Source organism: Myotis daubentonii, chromosome 10 (genome assembly GCF_963259705.1).
Source record: "Myotis daubentonii chromosome 10, mMyoDau2.1, whole genome shotgun sequence".
Taxonomy (NCBI): domain Eukaryota; kingdom Metazoa; phylum Chordata; class Mammalia; order Chiroptera; family Vespertilionidae; genus Myotis; species Myotis daubentonii.
Genome location: NC_081849.1, coordinates 9,897,627 through 9,913,158, shown reverse-complemented (window position 1 = coordinate 9,913,158; position 15,532 = coordinate 9,897,627). Strand labels below are relative to the sequence as shown.

The window sequence follows — 15,532 nt, the reverse complement described above, 5'->3', positions numbered from 1 at the left end:
AAGTGAGTGGCTGCACTCTAAATTTTTTGTGTTGGCCCTTTAAGAGAGTGCCTGCATTTCCAGCCATCTCCCCCTGGAGTACAGCAACCCTGTTGCTTTTCACAGCCAGATGCTCTGTGGGCAACTTTCTCAGTTCTGGTTCTCTGGGCCAGGGAGCCCAGCTTAGGGTTTAGAGCACAGAGTTCTCAGTGGGAATTCTCTAGAGCTGAGATATCCCTCTTTACCTTCAGCTGCTGTCTGTGGGTTCCCAGCCAGACCTTTCGCAACTCTTCACTTCCTACCAGTCTCTATGTAATCTCCACTTTCCATCCCTGGTCATCAGGGTTCACTCCAGCTAGTCTTCAGGTGATTTTTCAGGATGGTTTTTCTGTATTTTAGTTGTATTTCCAGTTTGGTCCTGGGAGAGTGTCAGTGTAGCTTCCACGTACTCTGCCTCCATTTTGGAATCCTCCCATCCTCTTAATTTCTAAACAGCAACTGAATTCTGTGTTTCTATATAATAATCAACCCACATATTTTAAGTTCTTCCTAACAGGACTGGAAATCAGTCTTTCCCATACACTGAGCTGACAAAATTTACATATTTTTATAATAGACTATGAATATGAATTCAGTCCAATTCATTTTCACCATGCAAAGTGGGAAAAGGACTTAATGACTCTCTTACTGGAAGGTGTATTTAAATAGATATGTTAGGATAGTCTTATTCTCAGATATGAAGAAATATGAAAGAAAAAAGAACCAATGTTTAGAGCAAAAAGGGATTATGACACAATTGCAGATACTAAATCAAAGGAAGTCACCTTCTTTTCATCAGAATAATCTCAACATTCTTAACATTTCTGCACCAGAAAGTAAAATTAAAATTAACCCATTTTGCATTAAACATTATTATTGTAAATCATTACCTTATCATATTAGTTATTAAATATTAACACACATGGATGTATAAAAGTTACCAACCAAAACACTGTATATTTTGTCATCCAGAAAAAAATCCAAATAACATTGTCATCATATATGTTTCTACCAATACCTGAATAGCCACAAAAACTGAGGGATGAAAAATATAAAGTACGGATGACTTACATTTGGAGGGTTAGAGTTTAATTCTCTCTCCCAGGATTGAGGAGTCTTATTCTTTGTACTGACAATGCTCCTTTCTCCAGGGTATTCTTCTACTTCCAGAATAGGTCAGGACAAAGCTTGAACAGACTTCTATTATTTGTTTGATCTAGAGGGAAATTATACTTTTAATCAATTATTACAAAATGCATTAAACTTTTTTTAATGTGCTGGGGGTGGAGGCATCTCATTATTTTCTGTTGAATCCAAGGTGAACAGAGACAATAGGAATTGCCATTGTTGAATATTATTAATAAATAAATCAAGTACTTTAAATTAACACCACTAAAAGAAACCCATATCTATCTTCTTTTTCCTTTTTATGGCTAAGCAGGATAACATGAGAAAATTAATTATCAAAATCCAAATGACTACAAAAGCCTACTCAAATGTATTTTTTAAAGACTTTAACATAATTTTACAAATCCATGAATTTGAATGGACTGGAAGAGATGATTAGATATCAAATATTTTTACTCATTCATTTTAATGTCTGAAGGCTAAATAATTATAGGATGATTAGGAAAGTATGAAGAAAAATCCATTTTTAAATTGTTAATGGAATAATAAAAAAAATGATTTTGAGAGCCTGAGACAGACCAGAAATAGATGTCATAGGGTCTATACGGCAGGGCAAAAAATCTGGAATAAGGACTTCAAAGATGGCACAAAGGCTGGGGAACTGCTATTCAAACAAGGCATATTGGTCAAATTAGAATGCATGACATGAGTACATTTGAAATCTGGTTTCATGCCAATTCTTTAACATCAATAAGACGTAAAAATGCAACATATTCTACCCATATAAGTACACAGAAATATGATGTATAATTCCCTGACCTTTTGTGGTATGTAAATTCATAATTTTAAGAGAATTAATTATATTTTACAAATGTAAGGTTCTAATAATGAATATTTTCTGCCTCATTAAAATGAAATAAGATAAATATCTTAAATGTGTGTCATACCCTCTCTCCTTACCTTAAAGTTATTAATTGCCTCCCATTAAATAATAAATAAGAATGTAGGGGAGCACTGGAGAAAAATGGAAATAAAATACAGATGTTTTGTGAAAATATGTCCGCTAGCACTTGAAAGCCAGTTTTTGCTTAAAGTTAAAACTATTACACTTATGATTATTATTTTTAAGTATATTGGAAAAATAGTAAACAAATGAAGTCAATCAATATCTATCAGAATAGCTAACTACAAAAACAAATATACATGGGCACAAGGGTACCTCTTTCTGTCATCAGTCTGAACACAAAATGATACTTGTGTGACCGACCCTCTTCAGTTTTTAAACATTGCAAGCTCTACTTGTAATCACTGGTATATATCAAAATTATTTGAAGGTGAAACAAAAGCACAAATATGACTACCAAAAATTAAAACTACTAAGGGAGGAAATTAATTCAAGACTAGATCTTTGGATTGCATGCAACTATTATGTTTTCTTTTTGAAAGATTCAACAAATCTTGACCCAATTTAACAATCTTAACATTAAAACTTACAAACATTATATACTTTCTATAGGAATATCTTTATATGTCTTTTCAAGCATAGGTACTTCAATCTTTTGTTTGTAGAACACAGAAATGGTTTTGCTGTGTTTTGGATCTGTGAAGATCAATGCATATTCCTTTAGGGAAGTCTTTTGAACTGACAAAGGATGAATGATTGACATCAGTAACAAATACCATTTTGTTGTCCTGAATTGACATGTCATTTATAGCAATACCTATTGTAATTAATGCCATACATATCTACCAGATGTGTCAGAGAAATATGCTAGACCTTCACAGAATATAGGTTGAATGTAACTAAAATTACATTATAGATATAGAAATGCATCCTTTGTGATAAAAAACTGGCCTCTCTCCTTCCCTTCCCCCTTCTCTTATACACACGCATGCACACACATATACACACTATACTCACATCATGTCAACTATATTTTCCAGGACAGAGAAAAAAACAACTTACACATACAATTAGCTTTACATTATCTTTTCCATTGATAAAACTTTTCTTTTCACGAAAAAGCAAACTCTACCTTGCAAAGTCCAATTATGCTATAATCCTAAACCTATAAAATACATTACATAATGTATCAAAATACTACTTGGGATCCTCACAAACTACATTATCATCATGACACCTTACCAAATTGCATTGAAATTTTATCCCCGGATTCTGTCAACTATACTAGTAGATCATTAACATGAAAACCATGTATTAATCATCTTCATTTCCTCATTCTTTAGGACAGAAATTGATATGTAGTGAGTAAGAGTTTTTTTATTTAATAAACAGTTAAGTTCAGTAAAGTCATCAAAGTCACATTTTTGTCAGTGAATCCTATATAATAAAAGCCTAATATGCAAATTGTCCCCTCAACCAGGAGTTTGACAGGGTCATGAGGCGGTGCTGAACATGGCAGGTGTCAGCGAGGCAGCACGGGCAGTGGGCAGCAGTGGAGGCACTGCAGGCACTGATGGGTCCCGATGAGAGTGGGATTGCAGCCGGATGGTGGAGCAGGTGAGAGGGCAGCACCAGGTCAAGGCGGGTGTGAGTGGGGGCCGGATTGCCCCGCTGATCGCCCTGCAGATGGCAACCAGCAGTGGCCGTGGGGGGCGGGGCCGCCACCCAGCTCCCAGGCACTGAGGGAGCGGGGTGTTTGGGGGAGGGGGGGCACTGTCTCTGATCTTCACCCTGCAGACAGGATGGTGGAGCAGGTGAGGGGGTGGCACCAGGCCACGCACGGTGCCAGGCAGGACTGCACGGCTGTGAGGCTGGGGGCACGAGCTGGGGCCCGATCCCCGCAGGACACCCCGAGGGACCCAACCCGTGCACAGATTCATCCACTGAGCCTCTAGTTCAGTATATAAAAAGAAATAATTATTAATGCTAGCAAACCTAACTCTTAGTCATTAGATAAGATATACTGGTAAAGAACTTGTCTCAGTGTCTAACAGATAAGTAGCTCTCAATAGATGTGAGCTACAATCAGGCTGAGCATGCCTCCTGGATTGCATGAGATAGCTGTGATTCATAATTATTTTTTAAATAATAACATTTATTTTTAAATATATATATTTTTTATTTCAGAGGAGACTGGAGAGAGATATCAATGATGAGAGAGAATCATTGATCGGCTGCCTCCTGCATGTCCATACTGTGGATCGGGCCTGCAACCCAGGCATGTGCCTTTGACCAGAATCAAACCCAGGACCCTTAAATCCACAGGCTGATGCTGTATCCCCTGAGCCAAACCAGCTGCAGTGGTCGGCAAACTGCGGCTTGGCAAACCGCGGCTCGGGAGCCACACGCGGCTCTTTGGCCCCTTGAGTGTGGCTCTTCCACAAAATACCGGCTCTTCCACAAAATACCGACTTCTGCGCATGGGTCACGAAGTTTCAATCTCACTGTACGTGCACTCCCGCACGTGGTATTTTGTGGAAGAGCCACACTCAAGGGGCCAAAGAGCCGCATGTGGCTCGTGAGCCGCGGTTTGCTGACCACGGAGCTAGGGCATACTTAATTATTAATAGCTATCCCTTCTCAAAAATGTCCAAGTTTGGGTAATTACTTTATACATTCATCCAAAGTATCATTAATGTATTATTTCTTTTTATCAAGAAATTATTTTCTTTTTTATCATTTTCTCTGATGTTGTTACATGACAAAAGTATTTTGGTGGGATTAGAGTGAACAAGATTCTATTCCTTTTATTTTTAATATATTTTTATTAATTTCAGAGAGGCAGGGAGAGGGAAAGAGAGAAATATCAATGATGAGAGAGAATCATCGATCGGCTGTCTCCTGCACACCCCCTACTGGGGCTCGAGCCCACAACCCGGGCATGTGCCCTGACTGGGAATGGAACCATGACCTCCTGGTTCATAGGTCAATGATCCACCACTAAGCCATGCCGGCCAGATGGACACTGTTTTTCCAAACATATGTGACCACACAGAAGGTGTGATGCCTAATGGGGCTGTTTGCGGAAAAGCTTAGGAGATGCTGCCTTCTGGACAACACTCCTTATTACTAACGGGGCCTGAAGCACCTCATCAGACCTTTTGCAAGGTAAACCAAGCCCAAAACTCCCTTCAGGGAGGGGTGAGTTATGGGAAACATCCATAGAGCAAGATTCCAGGTGACACCTGAGAAAGGAAGGTGTGAGCATGAAGCTCCTGGAACCCTGAGAACCCACAGGACACCAGCGAGGCACCTGAACTGGGAGATGCAGGTACAAGGGATGTGGTGAGCCAGCCTGAGTCACCCTCCCACCTGGGCGAGGTGTTCACTGAACTAGAACCAACTTGACATCACCATAAAAATATATTAACAAGCCATTCTTTTTTTTACAAAATTTTGCATGCTGTTTCTGTATGTTTCATTTCATTTGCACCTTCCAACTGACAAGCAAGAGGCCCTACTACTGTATTTGTATTATTTACTTTGGGTCCTTGACAAGGGCCCCAAATTAATTTATGAAATGGCCTTTCAAAATAAATAAATGAATAAATAAATAAGTTTACAACAGAGTTATACTATATATATATATGTATATATATATATATATATATATTAGTGTATGTATATACATATATATACTAGTCTATATATATATACTAGTGTGTATATACAGTATATGTACTTATATATGCACATACACACACATATACAATGAGTGGCCAGATTATTATGATCACCTGATGTTTGTAGGCAAATTAGCTATAATTTTGCGCTGAAGTTGCTAGAAGGTCATTATACATAGGAAAGCAGGCTGTTTACCACAACAGTAGAAGGGATTTTTTTTCTAAAGATATGTGTAAACAACGTGATTTAACAGCCTTTGAACATATATACTGAGTGGCCAGATCATTATGACCACTGACGTTTGTAGGCAAATTAGCCATACACTACATCATATGGGATATGGAAGCCAAAGGCCTGTTCAAACACCTTTGCTGTCTGCAGTTACCAAGATAAAACATCTCTAATTCTCACAGGAACACAAGGATTGGACAGTCGAACATTGGAAAAAAGTCATGTGGTCCGATAAATCACGTTTCCAGTTGCATCATGCAGATGGCAAAGTGAGAATTTGGCGGAAACAGTATGAAAGCATGCACCCCACATGCATGAGTACAACCCTTCAAGCCGTTGGGGGCAGTGTTATGGCTTGGGGCACATTTTCCTGGCATGATTTGGGCCCTTTAGCTCTTGTGGAACAACGTCTGAGTAGCATAACATACCTAAGTGTCATTGCTGATCAAGTTTATCCTATCATGCTGATGGCATATCCCAATGGAGATGGCTTCTTCCAACAAGACAATGTGCCATGCCACGGTGCTCGTATTGTGCAGGAGTGGTTTCAAGAAGATGAGGGAGACTTTACCTTGCTTAGGTGGCCCCCACAATCACCAGATCTCAATCCAATTGAGCATGTGTGGGACGAAGTTAAAAGAGCCATAGGGCAGCTGGTTCCACAACCATCAAATCTCACAGAACTGGACACTGCTATTCATCAGGCATGGTGTCAGATTCCTCGCATCTCCTTTCAACATCTCGTGGAGGCAATGCCAAGAAGAATCAATCGCTGCAGTGTTGAAGGCAAAAGGTGGCCCAACGAAGTACTGATGGGGTGATCATAATAATCTGGCCACTCAGTATATATATATATATATATATATATATATATATATATATATATATGTGTGTGTGTGTGTGTGTGTGTGTGTGTGTGTGTGTGTGTGTGTATGGGAAACCTAGTAGAGTGAACCTAGTGAAATAGAAAAGGACTTCAACTCCTGCTGGAGATAAATAGGGCAAAGGACATCTTTTGAGTTGAACTAAAAGGAATCAATAGCTTGGCCTGTGTGGCTCAGTGGTTGAGCGTCAACCCATGCACCAAGAGGTCACTGGTTCGATTCCCCATCAGTACACATGCCCGGATGGCAGGCAAGATTGCCAGCAGTGGGTATGCAGGAGACAGCCGATCCATGTTTCTCTCTCATCATTGATATTTCTATCTCTCTCTCCCTCTCCCTTCCTCTCTCTAAAAATCAAAAAAAATTTTTTTTTTAAGTTCATGGTTAAATCGGGGCCACGAGCTTATTTCTGAAATCCTACTCCACCTTCCCTCCAAGATCCTTCACTCTGTCCCGTGCTTCCATGTCTCTGGGTCCACTCCATTTATCAGCTTATTTTGTTAATTAGATTCCACATATGAGCAAGATCATGTGATACTTGTCTTTCTCTGACTGACTTATTTCACTTGGCATAATACTCTCCAGGTCCCTCCTTGTTGTCTCAAAGGGTAAGCAGTTCTTCTTTTCTATGGCTGCATAGCATTTCATGGTACAAATGTACCACAGCTTTTTTATCCACTCATCTACTGATGGGCACTTGGGCTGCGCCCAGATCTTAGCTATTATAAATTGTGCTGCTAGGAACATATGGGGTGCATACATTCTTTCTGATTGTTGTTTCAGGTTTCTTAGGATTTATTCCTAGAAGTGGGGCCACTGGGTCATATGGCAGTTCCATATTTAATGTTTTGAGAAAACTCCCTACTGTTTTCCATAACAGCTGCACCAGTCTGCAATCCCACCCGCAGTGTAGTAAAGTTCCCTTTTTTCCACATCCTCACCAGCATTTGTCATTTGCTGATTCGTTGATGATAACCATTCTGATAAGTGTGAGGTGATACCTCATTGTCATTTTAATTTGCATCTCTCTGATGATCAGTGACTTTGAGTATTTTTTCCTGTCTCTTGGCCATATGTACGTCTGCTTTGGAGAAGTGTCTATCTAGGACCTTTGCCCATTTTTTAATTGGATTGTTTGTCTTCCTTTTGTATGTTGTACAAGTTCCTTATATATTTTGGATATTAACCCTTTATCAGGTGTATCATTGCCAAATATGACCTCCCATACAGTGGGCTCCCTTTTCGTTTTGTTGATGGTTTCTTTTGCTGCAGTCCCATTTGTTTATTTTCTCCTTATTTTCCTTTGCCCTATGAGATGTACCCACAAACACATTGCTATGAGAGATGTTTGAGATTTTGCTGCCTATGGTTTTCTAGGATTTTTATGGTTTCCTACCTTACAATTAAGCCTTTTTCCCATTTTGAGTTTATTCTTATTTATGGTGTAAGTTGGTGGTCTAGTTTCATTTGCTTGCATGTATCTATCCAATTCTTCCAACACCATTTATTGAAGAGACTGACTTGACTCCACTGTATGCGCTTGCCTCCTTTGTCAAATATTACTTTAGTGAAATGGCTTGGTTTGATTTCTGAGGTCTCTCTGTTGTTCCATTTATCTATATTCCTGTTCTTGTGCCAGTACCACACTATTTTGATTACAGTGGCTTTGTAGCATAACTTGATATCTGGTTTTGTGATTCCTCCAACTTTGTTCTTCTTTCTCAAGATTGCTACAGCTATTCGGGGTTCTTTTTGGTTCCATATAAATTTTTTGAGTATTTTTTTTTCTAGATATGTGAAACATGCTGTTGGTATTTTAATAAGGATTGTATTGAATCTGTAGATTTCCTTGTGTAGTATGGACATTTTAATAATGTTAATTCTACCAATCCATGAACACAGTATATTTTTCTACTTGTTTATATATTCTTCTATTTCTTTTTTTCAACATTTGAGCACAAATCTTTTACCTCCTTGGTTAAGTTTATTCCTAAGTATCTTAATTTCTTTGTTGCAATGGCAAATGACTATTTGTTTAGTTTCTCTTTCTGAGGATTCATTATTGGTGTATAGAAATGCCATAGATTTTTCAGTGTTGATTTGGTATCCTGCTACCTTGCCAAATTCATTTATTAATTCTAGTAGTCTTTTGGTGTAGTCCTTAGGGTTTTCTATGTACAACATCATCTGCAAATAATGACAGTTTTAATTCTCCTTTCCAGTTTATATGCCTTTTATTTCTTCTTTGTGTCTGTGGCTAGCACTTCCAGTGCTATGTTGAATAAGAGTGGTGAGAGAGGGCATCCCTGTCTTGTTCCTGTTCTTAAGAGAAATGGTTTTACTTTTTGCCCATTATTTGTGATGTTTGCTATCAATGTGTCATATACGTCCTTTATCATGTTGTGATATACTCCCTCTATTCTTCTTTGCTGAGAGTTTTTATCAAAAATGGGTGTTGGATATAGTTGAATTATTTTTTTTGCATCTATTGATATGATCATGTGATTTTTGACTTTCAATTTGTTTACGTGATGTAACACATTTATTTATTTGCAAATATTGTACCAGCCTTGCATCCCTGGAATAAATCCCACAAGGTCATAGTGTATGATCTTTTCAACATATTGCTGGATCCAATTTGCTAATATTTTGTTAAGAATCAGTGATATTGTAGTGCCTTTATCTGGTTTTGGAATTAGGATAATGCTGGTCTCATAAAAAGATCTTGTAAGTGTTCTCTCCTCTTGGATTTTTTGGAATAGTTTGAGAAGGATAGGATAGTTTGAATATTTAGTAAAACTCCCCTGTGAAGCCATCCAGACCTAGGTTTTTGTTTGCTTGGAGTTTCCTTATTACTGCCTCTATTTCATCAGTTGTTATTGGCCTATTTCAGGTTTTCTGATTCTTCCTGATTCACTTTTGGGAGACTGTATTTTTTTTTTTTTAGAAAAGTGTCCATTTCATATACATTGTCCAACTTGTTGGCATATAGTTATTCATGGTATTTTCTTACAATCCTTTGTATTTCTGTGGTATCAGTGGTCACTTCACCACTTTCATTTCTGATTTTATTTATTTGGGTCCTCTCTCTTTGTTTATTGATGAGTCTGGCTAATGGTTCATCAATTTTGTTTATCCTTTCAAAGAACCAACTCTTAGTTTTATTGATTTTTTTGGTATATCTTTTTTTTTTTAGTCTCTAGTTCATTTATTTCTGCTATAATCTTTATTTCCTTCCTTCTACTTACTTTTGGCTTTTCTTATTGTTCCCTTTATACTTCTTTCAGTTGAAGGGTTAAGTAGTCCATTATTAATTTTTCTTGTTTTGTGAGGAGTTCTATGAACTTCCCTCTCAGGACTACTTTTGCTGTGTCTTAGGGAGTTTGGGTTGTGGGTTGTTGTGTGTTCATTTTCAGTTGTTCCCAGGAAGTTTTCTTTTTTTAAATATATTTTATTTATTTTAGAGAGGAAGGGAGAGGCAGAGAGAGATAGAAACATCAATGATGAGAGAGAATCATTGATTGGCTGCCTCCTGCACTCCCCTTACTGGGGATCGAGTCCACAACCCAGGCATGTGCCCTTGGCTGGAATCAAACCTGGGACCCTTCAGTCCGCAGACTGATGCTCTGTCCATTGAGCCAAACCAGACTGGGCTCCAGAAAGTTTTCATTTCTTTCTTGATATCATGGTTAACCCATTCATCCTATCTAATAATAGACAAACATGGTAATTGACCGTACCTTTGCTACACCTCCCATTGGCTAATCAGCACGACATGCAAATTAACCACTAACAAATATGGTGGCTAATTTGCATACTGCAGGCAGGGAGGGTCAGCACCATCCCGCCTACCCTGCTGCCATCCAGGCCTGCTATCTTCGACCCAGGGCAGTGGGCATCCCATGTGCGACCTGACCCAGGGTGGCCTGGCCGGGCAGCAGTGATCTGCTGGCCCGCCCGTGTGTCCCATGTGTGACCTGACCCAGGGCGGTGGGGCGGGACAGCATGGCTCCTCTGTCACCCCAGCTTCCTCATCACAGCTCTCTTGGGGGCCTAAGCCTTTAGTCGGACATCCCCCGAGGGCTCCCTGGCTCCCAGAAGGATGTCTGACTGCAAGCTTAGGCCTGATTCCCCGGGGAGTGGGCCTAAGTCGACAGGTGGACATCCCCCAAGGGGTCCTAGACTGCAAATGGGCACTGGCCGGGCTGAGGGATGTCCCCCAAGTGCACAAATTTTTGTGCACCAGGCTTCTAGTTGTTCAATAATATACTATTCAGCCTCCATGTGTTTGAATGTTTTGGGGTGATTTTACTGTAATTGATTTCTAATTTCATTCCACTGTGATCTGAGAAGATTCCTGATCTTCTTTAGATCTTCTTGAATTTGTAGTTACTTTTTTGTGTCCGAACATGTGGTCTGTCTTTGTGAAGGACCCATGTGCCCTTGAGAAGAATATATATTCTGCAGCATTGAGGTGAAATGTTCTAAAAGTCTCAATTAAATCAATCTGACCCAGTTTGTCCTTTAAATTCACTGTTCCCTTGTTAAATTTTTGTCTGGAAGATCTATCTAGTGAAATCAGCAGGGTGTTAAAGTCTCCTACTATGACTATATTGTTGTCAATCCCTCCCATAAAGTCCTCTAGAAGTTTTATTAATATATTTAGGTGCTCCTATATTGGGAGCATATATGTTTACCATGGTTATATCCTCTGGTCGGATTGATCCCTTTAGAAGTATATAGTGACCTTTACTGTCTCTTGTAATGGTCTTCTTTTTGAAATCTATTTTATCAGATATGAGTATTACTACCCTAGCTTTTTTTTTTCTTTTCAATTTGCATGGGAATTATTTTCCGTCCCTTCACTTTCAGTCTGTGTGAGTCCTTTGTTCTGCGGTGGGTCTCTAATAGATAGCCTATATATGGTTCATGTTTTCTTATCCATTTAGCTACCCTACATCTTTTGATTTGAGCATTTAAACCATGTACATATAAAGTTATTATTGATAGGTACTTACTTATTGCCATTTTAATTGTATATGCCTAGGTTTCTCTATTTCTTCTTCTCATTACAGCAGTCCCTTTAGCATTTATTTTAATACTGGCTTGGTGGTGATGAATTCCTTTAGCCTTCTTTTTTTCATCTGGGAAGCTCTTTATTTCACAATCTATCTTGAATGATAACCTTGATGGATATAGTAAGCTTGGTTTCAGATCCTTGCTTCCCATTACATTGAATACTTCATGCCATTCCCTTCTGGCTGTAGAGTTTCTGATGAAAAATCATCTGACAGCCTTATGGGAGCTCCTTTGTAGGTAACAGTTTGTTTTCTCTTGCTGCTTTTAAGACTCTCTCTTTATCTTTAATTATCATGTGTCTGGGTGTGGGCCTGTTTGGGTTCTTCTTGCCTGGGACTCCGTGTGCCTTCTGAATTTGTGAGACTTTTTCCTTCAGCTGGTTAGGGAAGTTTTCTGCTATTATTTCTTCAAACATGTTCTCTATCTCTTTCTCCCTTTTTGCCTACTATGTGAATATTGTTATATTTCATGTTGTTCCACTGCTCTCTTAAGCTGTCCTCCTATTTTTTAATTGTTTTTCCTTTTTGGTTCTCTGGTTGGGTGATTTTTTTCTACCTTGTCTTCTAATTCACTGATCTGATCCTCATTTCCCCCTAATCTGCTGTATATTCCTCCAATGTTTTCTTTACTTGTGCTATGTCATTCTTTATTTCAATTTTTTCATAGTTACTATGTCTTTTTTCATGCTGTTGAGTAACTTTATTATAATTATTCTGAACACTATATCAGATAAGTTTCTTATCTCAGTTACATTTATGTCTTCTTCTGGTGAGTTCTCTTGTTCTTTCATTTGCTTTTTGTTGTTTTTTGCATTTTGTTTTTCTTTGTTTTTTTTTGTCTCCTCCTTTTGGCTACCTATTAGAATTTGTGAGTATGTATTAGATAGATCTTCTATGCCTCTCAATCTCTAGTGCAGGACAGTGGCAACCACTGCTTCTGTCTAATTAGATCAGGCAAAGACTCAAAGCTTCCGAAGACCGCCTCTGCCTGCCAACTGAATTCAGTCTTCAGTAGTCCTCAGACAATTGTTCACAAGTGTGTCTAGAGTTTTGCCAACAGGGTGGGGGAATTGCTGCTGCCTGGAGGCTAATTGTTATTCTCAGTCTCTTAATGGGCCTCAGAAACTCCACACAGTGGGGCAATAAGATAGATCAATGTCTTCCCACTAGGCAAAACCACATGGATGGCAAATGTCTGACTGAGAAAGATGTCCTCCACAGTGTGAAAGAATGACTCAGCACAGGAAAGCAGAGGTGTCTGCCTTATGAGCTCTAACCCCACAGCCCCCAACCCTGGCTTCTGCTCTCATAGTTGCAGTCCCCTCTGTCCTCCCTATGTCAGAGCACAAGATGAGTGGCTGTGCTAGAAATTTTGTGCATTGGCCCTTTAAGAGGGTTCCGCATTTCTAGATGTCTTTCCCTGGCAGACATTTTTTGTTTGTTTTCTGAAATATAAATCTGATGGTATTCTCCCCAAACCAAGAAAGCAAGGGATCAGGTAAATAGAAAGTAAAGTCCTGCAGAGGACTCAAAGGTAACAGAAGACATGAAGGGATTCCCAACCCACTAGAATAATAGATCTGTTCCTCATATAGCCTTTAAATCCAAGCATGTTACATCTAGTGGTTAGGTTTCAAAGCAAATATTAATAGAAATAATAATATGATAAACATCAAAAACATCATAAGGATCACAAAACAAAATAGCTAAACAAATGTGGAAAGTAACTAGGTGCAGAATAAAATAAATTTTAGGGTACTTTGGAAAATCTAAAGATGTGGTTTTAACCCCCATTAGATTATGGCATTTGCTGTGTATACTAGTAAATGCAAGCTCAGTCTTATCAAATTGAATTTTCAAGAGAGTTTGAAAAAATCATTGTGTATGTGTGTGTGTGAGAGAGAGAGAGGGAGGGAAGGAGAGAGAGAGAGAGAGAGAGAGAGAGAGAGAGAGAGAGAGAGAGAGAAAGAGAAAGACCCAATTTTTAAAATAATTTTATATTTAAAAAATAGTAAATATTAACAAACTCTATAAGGGACATTGACCACCTTTTTTACCTCATGGTTAAATTGAAGTGGTGACCTGAAGACATGTATAACATGGTTTGTAAGGAAAATCTGAACTGATTTCTGGACAACCAATAAAAAAATATATTTTAGTATACAATCCATTGAGAAATTCTTGCTATTTAATTGTATTACCTAAACAACCTGTGAATGCAATTTTTCATTCTCTCTTTTGTTCAGTTCCTTGTCCTCTACTACCTCTTAAATATACTCACTTGAAGATTCTCGTTCTAATTTTTCTTCAAATTAATAATGACTTATATAGCTTGAGAATGTTATCTCAAACTGTCTCTTCATTAAAAAATACTCATGTTTTTTAAATACAAACCAAAAACTGACAGATGTCTATATAAAAGATCTTAAAACAACACTCTCTTCTTCCTCTACAATGACTCTTTCACTATTTCTCAAATTACAATTTAAATTCATATCTCTCACATCGACCAAATATCTTTGAACATCTCTCTCCTCATTAATCTTTGCAGAACATACCAGACCTAACAAATTGTCCAAATATATAATATTTTGTATAATATATTGGACTGGCATGGGGGAGGGGTGCAACACTTTAATATCTAAATTCAATACATTTTACTTCAAATTATGCAAATAGTTCCCTGGTGTTCTTATGACAAGTGCATCAACAGAATGGTCTCCTCAATGTTTAACCAATACACCAAAGCTTATTAAACCTAATGCCCTTCATCTTAGTACCAAATATGCCCCTCCTTTACTTTGTTCCTGAAATCTCTTCTGCATTCTAGAATCAACCTGAATGCACCATGTTCACCTTTATCATTCTTTAAAGTCTGAATTGGTTCCACCTAGAATGCCTTACTCCTCTCAAATTCTACTTGTTCAAATTTTACCATACCTTTCAACCCTCAATTCAATTACCATCACCTCCATGAAGCATTGGCTTATTTTCTTAGCCATGAGTCATCAACTCACATAGCTTTTCCTCTACAACTCCCTATCAAAAACTGTTCACTTAATCTACCATATAATGCATTTTTCCACAGACCTGATTTCTTGCATTTAATTAAAAACTATAAGAAAACAGAGAATATCTTATCCATCTGTGTCTTTCTTAACAACCTAACTTTATTACAAAGATATTTCTAAATCATGTGACAAAGAATGGTGAGCAAGGTAGAAGCAGAGCAATTGTATAAATCAAACAAAGACAGTTATGTTAAACTCTTCTTAATTGTTTATATTAATTGATTCCAGGGAATTATTTTCACTACCATTATTTCCAAGTTCTAAATAAGCCTTTCAAAGATATGTCTCATACAGGACAACCATACAACTTAACTTCTGTAAAAAATGTATTAGACAAATTTTACTAAGATAGTCAAAGCCTGGCCTATGTGGTTCAGTCATTGAGTATTGACCAATGCACCAAGAGGTCACTGGTTTAATTCCTGGTCAGGAACATGTCCAGATTGCAGGCTTATTTCTCAGTACGTGGTGTTCATGTGTCAGCCAATTGAGGTTTCAATCTCTCTCTCCCTCTCCCTCTCACTCTAAATAATA

At 38.2% G+C, this 15,532-nt stretch overlaps 1 protein-coding gene across 1 annotated transcript in view; it reads right to left on the bottom strand.

Moving 5' to 3' along the window:
• Positions 1-15,532, bottom strand: part of FOXP2 (forkhead box P2) — a 704,673-nt gene that overhangs the window by 583,116 nt on the left and 106,025 nt on the right. The window contains exon 2 of the mRNA XM_059711598.1: positions 1,090-1,234. The gene's annotated coding sequence lies outside the window, so the exon portion shown is untranslated. The remainder of the gene's footprint in view (positions 1-1,089; positions 1,235-15,532) is intronic.